The sequence below is a fragment of the Rutidosis leptorrhynchoides genome, chromosome 2 (genome assembly GCF_046630445.1).
Source record: "Rutidosis leptorrhynchoides isolate AG116_Rl617_1_P2 chromosome 2, CSIRO_AGI_Rlap_v1, whole genome shotgun sequence".
In the NCBI taxonomy this organism is placed as follows: Eukaryota; Viridiplantae; Streptophyta; class Magnoliopsida; order Asterales; family Asteraceae; genus Rutidosis; species Rutidosis leptorrhynchoides.
The window spans coordinates 403,555,234-403,563,259 of record NC_092334.1 but is presented as its reverse complement, the minus strand read 5'-3'; positions in this window follow the sequence as shown (position 1 = coordinate 403,563,259).

The following is an 8,026-nucleotide window of genomic DNA, read 5'->3' as shown; positions in this document are numbered from 1 at the left end:
TTGACCAAGATAAGGGCCGACATTATCTGTGGAGATAAAGCTCTTCGTATACCACACGGAGACGGTGAGCCACTGATCATTTACGGAGAGAGATGTACCTCAAAGCTGAACCTCATTAGTTGCGTGAAAGTGCAAAAGATCATGAAGAAAGGACGTCTTTCCGTACTAGCACATGTGAAAACATTAGAAACCGAGGTGAAAAGTGTGAACGATGTTCGAATTGTGAACGAGTTTTCCGATGTCTTTCCGGAGGAATTGCCTGGATTACCACCGCCGAGAGTAGTAGAGTTTCAGATCGATTTAGTACCAGGAGCTGCACCTGTAGCTCGATCACCTTATCGACTCGCACCTTCCGAAATGCAAGAGTTGCAGAGCCAATTACAAGAACTGCTAGACCGTGGATTCATCCAACCAAGTTTCTCGCCTTGGGGCGCACCTGTTTTATTTGTGAAGAAGAAGGATGGATCTTTCCGTATGTGTATCGACTACCGTTAACTCAACAAAGTGACGATCAAGAATCGGTATCCTCTTCCCCGAATTGACGATCTTTTTGATCAACTACAAGGATCAAGCGTTTATTCTAAGATCGATTTGCGATCCGGTTATCACCAGTTGAGGGTGAAGGAAAGTGATGTGATGAAGACTGCATTCAGGATCCGTTATGGTCATTATGAGTTTCTCGTGATGCCATTCGGTTTAACCAACGCACCTGCCGTATTTATGGACCTCATGAATCGTGTCTGCAAACCATACCTGGATAAGTTCGTTATCGTCTTCATAGATGATATCCTCATCTACTCTAAGAGCGAAGAAGAGCATGAGCAACATCTCCGACTAGTACTTGAACTCTTGAGGCAAGAGCAACTTTACGCCAAATTCTCCAAGTGTGAATTTTGGTTGAAAGAAGTCCAATTTCTGGGTCATGTTGTGAGTGACCAGGGTATCAAAGTTGATCCCACCAAGATTGAAGCTATCAGCAAGTGGGAGACTCCTACTACTCCAACCCACATCCGCCAATTTCTAGGTCTCGCTGGTTACTACCGAAGATTTATTGAAGGTTTTCTCTGATTGCGCGTCCTTTGACCGCGCTGACTCATAAAGGGAAGAAGTTCATTTGGGAACCCGCACACAAATCAGCATTTCAAACCTTGAAGAAAAAGTTGACCACCGCACCTATCTTATCTCTTCCTGAAGGCAGTGACTATTTTGTCGTTTATTGCGATGCATCGAAAAGTGGTTTTGGTTGTGTACTAATGCAAAGATCAAAGGTTATTTCCTATGCTTCTCGTCAACTGAAGATTCACGAACGGAACTACACTACTCACGATCTCGAACTTGGAGCCGTTGTCTTTGCGCTCAAATTGTGGAGACACTATTTGTATGGAACTAAGAGTACTATCTTCACCGACCACAAAAGTCTCCAACACATATTCGATCAGAAACAACTGAACATGCGACAGCGACGATGGATCGAGACATTGAACGACTACGATTGTGAACTTCGTTATCACCCTGGCAAGGCCAATGTTGTAGCTAACGCTTTAAGCCGAAAGGAGAGGACGGCACCTCTTCGTGTTAGGGCTCTGAACATCACCATCCATTCGAATCTCAACAGTCAGATCCGTGTAGCCCAAGCTGAGGCTCTCAAGGAGGAGAATATATCTCATGAACATTTGAACATTCTTGTCTCTCGATTCGAGGTTAGGGAGTCTGGACTCCGATGTTATGCCGGAAGAATTTGGGTACCTCTTTATGGAGATCTACGGAACCTTATACTTGATGAAGCACACAAATCGAGATATTCGATTCACCCCGGAGCGGGCAAAATGTACCACGATCTTAAGAAACAGTATTGGTGGCCGAATCTTAAGAAGGACGTTGCAACTTATGTTGGTAAGTGTCTGACTTGCTCGAAAGTTAAGGCCGAGCATCAGAGACCCTCTGGATTACTTCAACAACTGAAAATACCGCAATGGAAGTGGGAAAGGATAAAAATGGATTTCATCACCAAGCTACCAAAGACGGTGGGCGGATACGATACCATCTGGGTTATCGTTGACCGTCTTACCAAATCTGCACACTTCCTAGCTATGAAGGAAACGGATACGATGGAGAGACTCGCTCAACTATACATCAAAGAGGTTGTATCTCGTCATGGTGTACCTTTATCGATCATCTCAGATCGCGTTCCCCATTTTGCTTCCAGATTTTGGCGTTCTTTGCAAGAAGCCATGGGAACTCGTCTCGACATGAGTACTGCTTATCACCCACAGACCGACGGGCAAAGTGAACGAACGATTCAGACCTTGGAAGACATGTTGCGTGCATGTGTCACTGATTTTGGAAAGGCCTGGGAAAGGCATTTGCCGCTAGCCGGATTCTCGTACAACAACAGTTATCACTCGAGTATTAATGCCGCACCTTTTGAAGCGTTGTATGTCCGCAAGTGCCGATCTCCTATTTGTTGGGCCGAAGTAGGCGAAAAGAAAATCATCGAACCCGAGGTAGTCCATGAAACAACGGAGAAGATTGCTCAAATCCAAGCTAGACTTAAGACGGCCCGTGATTGTCAGAAGAGTTATGCCGACCTCAAACGTAAAGACTTTGAATTCAACGTGGGTGACCGTGTAATATTGAAGGTCGCGCCTTGGAAAGGTGTGATCCGTTTTGGAAAACGTGGAAAGTTAAACCCGCGATACATTGGTCCTTTTGAAATCTTGGAACGTGTTGGACCCATTGCTTACCGTTTGGATCTTCCAGCTTAATTGAGCTCAGTTCATCCTACCTTCCACGTGTCAAACTTGAAGAAGTGCCTTGCTGCACCCGAACTCATCATACCATTGGAGGAACTTACGATTGATGACAAACTCCACTTCGTGGAAGAGCCTGTTGAAATTATGGACCGTGAGGTCAAAACTTTGAAACGCAACAAGATTCCAATCGTTCGAGTACGATGGAATGCCAAACGAGGACCTGAGTTTACCTGAGAGCGAGAGGATCAAATGATGCAAAAGTATCCTCACATTTTCCCAACTCCTCCATCTACCTCAACTTAAAATTTCGGGACGAAATTTTCTTTAACAGGTGGGTAATGTAACGACCCTGGTTTTTCCACTTTTAATTATTAATATTTATTATTAGTGCTTGTGATTTAATGAATGTATTTTATTACATTTACTTGTTACCATGCATGACTTTTAAATGCCCGACACGTCTTTGTGACACACGAACTTTACACGAATAATATTTTTGAATATTATTTACATACATGGTTAATTATTATTAATCATTTTTGATTAACTAAGGTTACTAATTAATTACTTGGGCTTTATTGGATTAATTTGATAATTACTTAAACTTGGGCTTTTATTAATGTTAATGAGCTTAGAAGCCCACCCTACACACTTAAATGGATTAGTTAGCCCATCCTTTATGCAAGTATTACTTTAGAACTAAACTAGACTAATTAAGTTGTGTGGAATCTAGTTACAAGTTACTTACACATCTTCCCCATGCAAACACCCCTAATTACCACCTTTTTGAGTCAATTACATGCAAGAACTAGTGGACACTTTCCTCCCCCCTCCTCTTGTTGAAACCGTCGGCCTTGTGGCCCTTGGGGAGTGGATTTTGCTTTCAAATTTTGTTAACTAATCTACTAGTATCCTCATCTTATTCTCTCACTTTTACACACACGCAAAAAATACTTGAATTTTCCTCTCAACTTTCTCTCCATTCTTGTAAGTAACAAGGTTTCTTTTCTTCCTTTCTTCCTCATGAAAACCGAAACCAAACACCCATAATCATCATCATCACTTGCTCTTGTTATTGTTTTGTTACTTGTCTTTGTTAGTTGTTTACTTACTTGTACTTGTTTAATGTTACTAAGAACCAAACTTTCTAGTTTGTTCTTCACTTTATCTTGTTTATTCAAGAACAAAAAGGACCTAGGAGAATCAAGTTTATGTTTTGATTCTTCCATAAAACTTGTTAAAGAAAGTTCATGTTGTAAAATCATACTTGTGATTCATGATTGTAAACTTAAAGTTTACTTTCTTAAAGATCAAAGCCTTGGCTTGAATCTTTAAAGTATAAACAACCATGAACTAGTTACTTGTTTACTTAGTTTATTTCTTCATTTTGTACTTGTTTAATTTCGTGTATGTTGGTTTAATAGTCAAGTATTACAAGTTAATCTTGATCTCATACTTCTTGAAACTAAAGTTAACTTTATAATTTCAAGAACATGGAAGTATAACTTTCTAGTTATAACTTCACATACATATGAAAGATCTAAGTTTCTATAGCTTATGGTCTACTTATTTTGTCATAAACAAAAGCTTGAAAGCTTACATACACTTTACAAGATGAAAATCTAAGTTTTATAGCTTATGGTTTCATTAAAGTAAAGATTCAAGTATTATTACTTAGGATTTAACTTAATAACTTTAGATCTAGACTTTTGGGTCTTGGATCTTCAAGATCTAACTAAGAACTATGTTCTACAACTTAAGATCTTGATTAGTTAGTTTACTTTCAAGTTTGTAGTTCAATATTACTTTTATAGTTCATGTATGTGTCGGATCTAAGATCTTGATGTAACTTTGGTTCATCAAACTACTTGCAACACTTAATTGAGTTGTGCTACTTATCTTAGACTTACACTTGTGTTATGATGGTCAAAACTTGGTAAAGATGATGTAAACCCATCAACGAGTTGTACACTTGAAGCTATATGCATCAAGGATGAGAACCGTGATGAACGTCAAGCACCAAGAACCCACCGGAACACATTGTTTACTGTTTTCTGGAACTGGTCAGACCACCTGGGCTGCTGTAAAGATGATTTTCAGTTTTCTCAGGTCGTGTAGATAACTTTTCATTTAAGACTCGTCTTAATCCGAGTTACGGTTTAGGATTTATATCCCTCCGAGTGTCACTATGTCCTTTTAACGTTGTGCTGAAAATTCTGACCTACTATCACTTAGACCGTCGCCACGGTCAAACGAAGACGAGTTTGCTTCTGGAATTTTTACCACAACTAAAGAACTCATATACGGAGCCATGGCCACTGGTCTCACCTTATTTCAGTAGGTATAGAGGCCGTGGTGACTGATCGAAGTCAGCCTTTGTTTTAAGCTCTTTTCATGAACGAAACTTACTTTACACCTTTTGTTTGATGATGAATGATGATGACCCTTAAGACCTAATTTACATACATTTAAACCTATTGGGACGATTTACTGACTTAGTAATATTTGACTTAGGTTGAGGACTTTCCGGACCTACGTACTTGCTTACGTCCCGACTCAACTTTACCACTACTTTACCACTGTGAGTTATAGCATCCCTTTTTACTTTAACTATTTTGGGAACTGAGAATACATGCGCATTTTACGTTTTACATAATAGGCACGAGTACTTAAACTTTATATATGTGTGGGTTATACAACGGCATAAACATTCCCTTTAGCTCGGTAACGTTTAGTCATTGGTTTTTGAACCGATGAACGCGAATCTTAGATATGGATCCATAGGGTTTGACATCCCCACTCGGGCTAGTAGCGCTAGCATTTAACGGGTGTTTAATACTTCGTAATACATACGCACTCGCCAAGTGTACTTTCAGGGGGTTATAAACGTTAAGTTAGTTACCAAGTGCCCACGGTTAAACATATACTTTATCATACTGTTTTGAAACGCTCTTTGTAGGACTGAAATCTCGTGGCCTACCTTACATACTGTTATACTTAAACTATAGCTCACCAACCTTTGTGTTGACGATTTTAAGCATGTTTTTCTCAGATGCTTAAGGTTAGCCGCTTCCGCTGTTGTACTAGTCTTGCTGTAGACACCCGCTGCTTTAGTGATGTCACCGCATGAATGTTTATCTTGCATTCTTAAACATTATTACTTTCGAAACTATGATTTGTAACGACCATTGGGGTCACGTACAATTATTAATTGCTTCTATTCATAGAAGCATACTTTTGATGTAAAACATTCGACGTTGGTTATGACGTTACCTTTTATCATGAATGCAAACTTGTTTTGAAAACGCATATAGTGTTTGACCTTGTTATGATCCTGTTGTTGATGGTCCGTACATGATGATTTAGTACGGGGCGTCACAACCTCTACTATGACTTCTCCCCCGCATTTCTGTGACCAAGATATCTGACTGTGAAGAGGAACCTTGTGACTTTCTTCTCATCTCTTCATTCAAAATACTATCCTTAGCCAATTCCATGGTGATAATACCATTCGGTGCAGAGTTGGACAAAGATGTCCTAAAAATCTCCCAAGAGTCCGGTAACGTACCAAGTAACCAGAGACCTTGAACCTCATCCTCAAACTTGATACCCATTCCTGCAAGCTGATTAATAATACCCTGATATGCATTTAGGTGATCTGTAATAGGAGTCCCATCATGATACTTTAAACCCATCAACTGTTTAATTAAGAACAACTTGTTATTCCCAGTCTTTCGTTCATATAACTGTTCAAGCTTTTTCCATAAGGCTTTAGCATCAGTCTCTCCAGTAATATGGTTCACTACATTATCATCAACCCACTGCCGAATATACCCACATACCTGTCTATGCAAAATTTTCCATTGAGCTTCAGACTTACCCTCAGGCATACTCTCAGTAAAAACAGGTAAATAATAATCTTTCACATAAAGAAGATCCTCCATTTTACCTTTCCAAACATGATAATTTGAACCATTTAAAATAACCATCTTACTTGTATTAGCTTCCATCTTTCACACAAGTCAATCAAATAACCTTAAGCTCTAGATACCAATTTGATGGGAAAATAAATCACAACGGGCAAACTACAAAGCGGAAACAAACCCGTTTGACAAGCATTTTCCGACCCGTATGAACCCGTGAGGAAACTAACAAATAAGGTATACCACAATCACCACAAATCAGCCCCAATTCTGTCCCAAATAAGCAAATACGAAATAACTAAGCACACACAATACACACGAGACTTTTTACGTGGAAAACCTCTCAAAATCGAGAGTAAAAACCACGGGACTCGTAAGCCACTTAAATTCTACTATCATCAACAAGAGAGCAATACAATAATCCTTCTCTAGCTCAACTAGAGGTATACAACATCATCATACTCTTGAACAACAATAATCAACAAGTATATGAAGAAATTAAAGACAAAAGATGAACAACACTACCAATAAACTGCCCTCTGTTCCAGCAGCAAAATCACGAGCTACAGGCCCTTTTAGACGAATTCAAAGGTTGAAAATGTTGGCACTGATGTTAGGAAGACACAGCCCAAATATCGTGAAGATTCAACGGTCGGATCTCCGGGGATCGTCTCTTTTCTGGCCTGCTGTCACTGTAGACGGGAAATGTGTTTTTCACTCTTTTTCTTGATCTCTATCTGATCTCTCTCTCGTATCAATTGAATACAGCTGCACTTGATTTGAATTAAGATGCGTCTAATGGTTGACCAAGTCAAACAACCATTGGGCCTAATTTTGTTGGGCTTGGATAACTTTCACATAAATGGAAACAATTAAAACCCAACAGTAAATAGTTGCCATCATCAAACCTAAACATTGCCCAGCAACAATACAATTTCCACAAGAAAAGGAACTGTAAATGAATTTCTACATGTATATACGCTTAAAAACGTGTACAATAATATTGCTTTGATTTGAATTTCTAATTACGTACTTTAAGTTCTTGATGGATGCCCACGCCTATGTAACTCACAATGTGAATAAGTATAGTGTAAATGAACATTGGTCATATTAACCCAATATTCAGTTATCAATCAAATTTTATTTGGAGACCTCCAAAATCTGTAACAAAAGTTAGACAATATAAATGAACTATCAACCAAAACATTGAAAGGTGATAATTAGACTTTCAAGCAATAAACTTACATCTGGCAATTATAAGGTTGTCTCTCAATACAGATCAAGATGCCACTATCTTAACATATGATTTCGAGTTGTGTAATTTTAAAGAATTCTGTTACAAAAGAACTC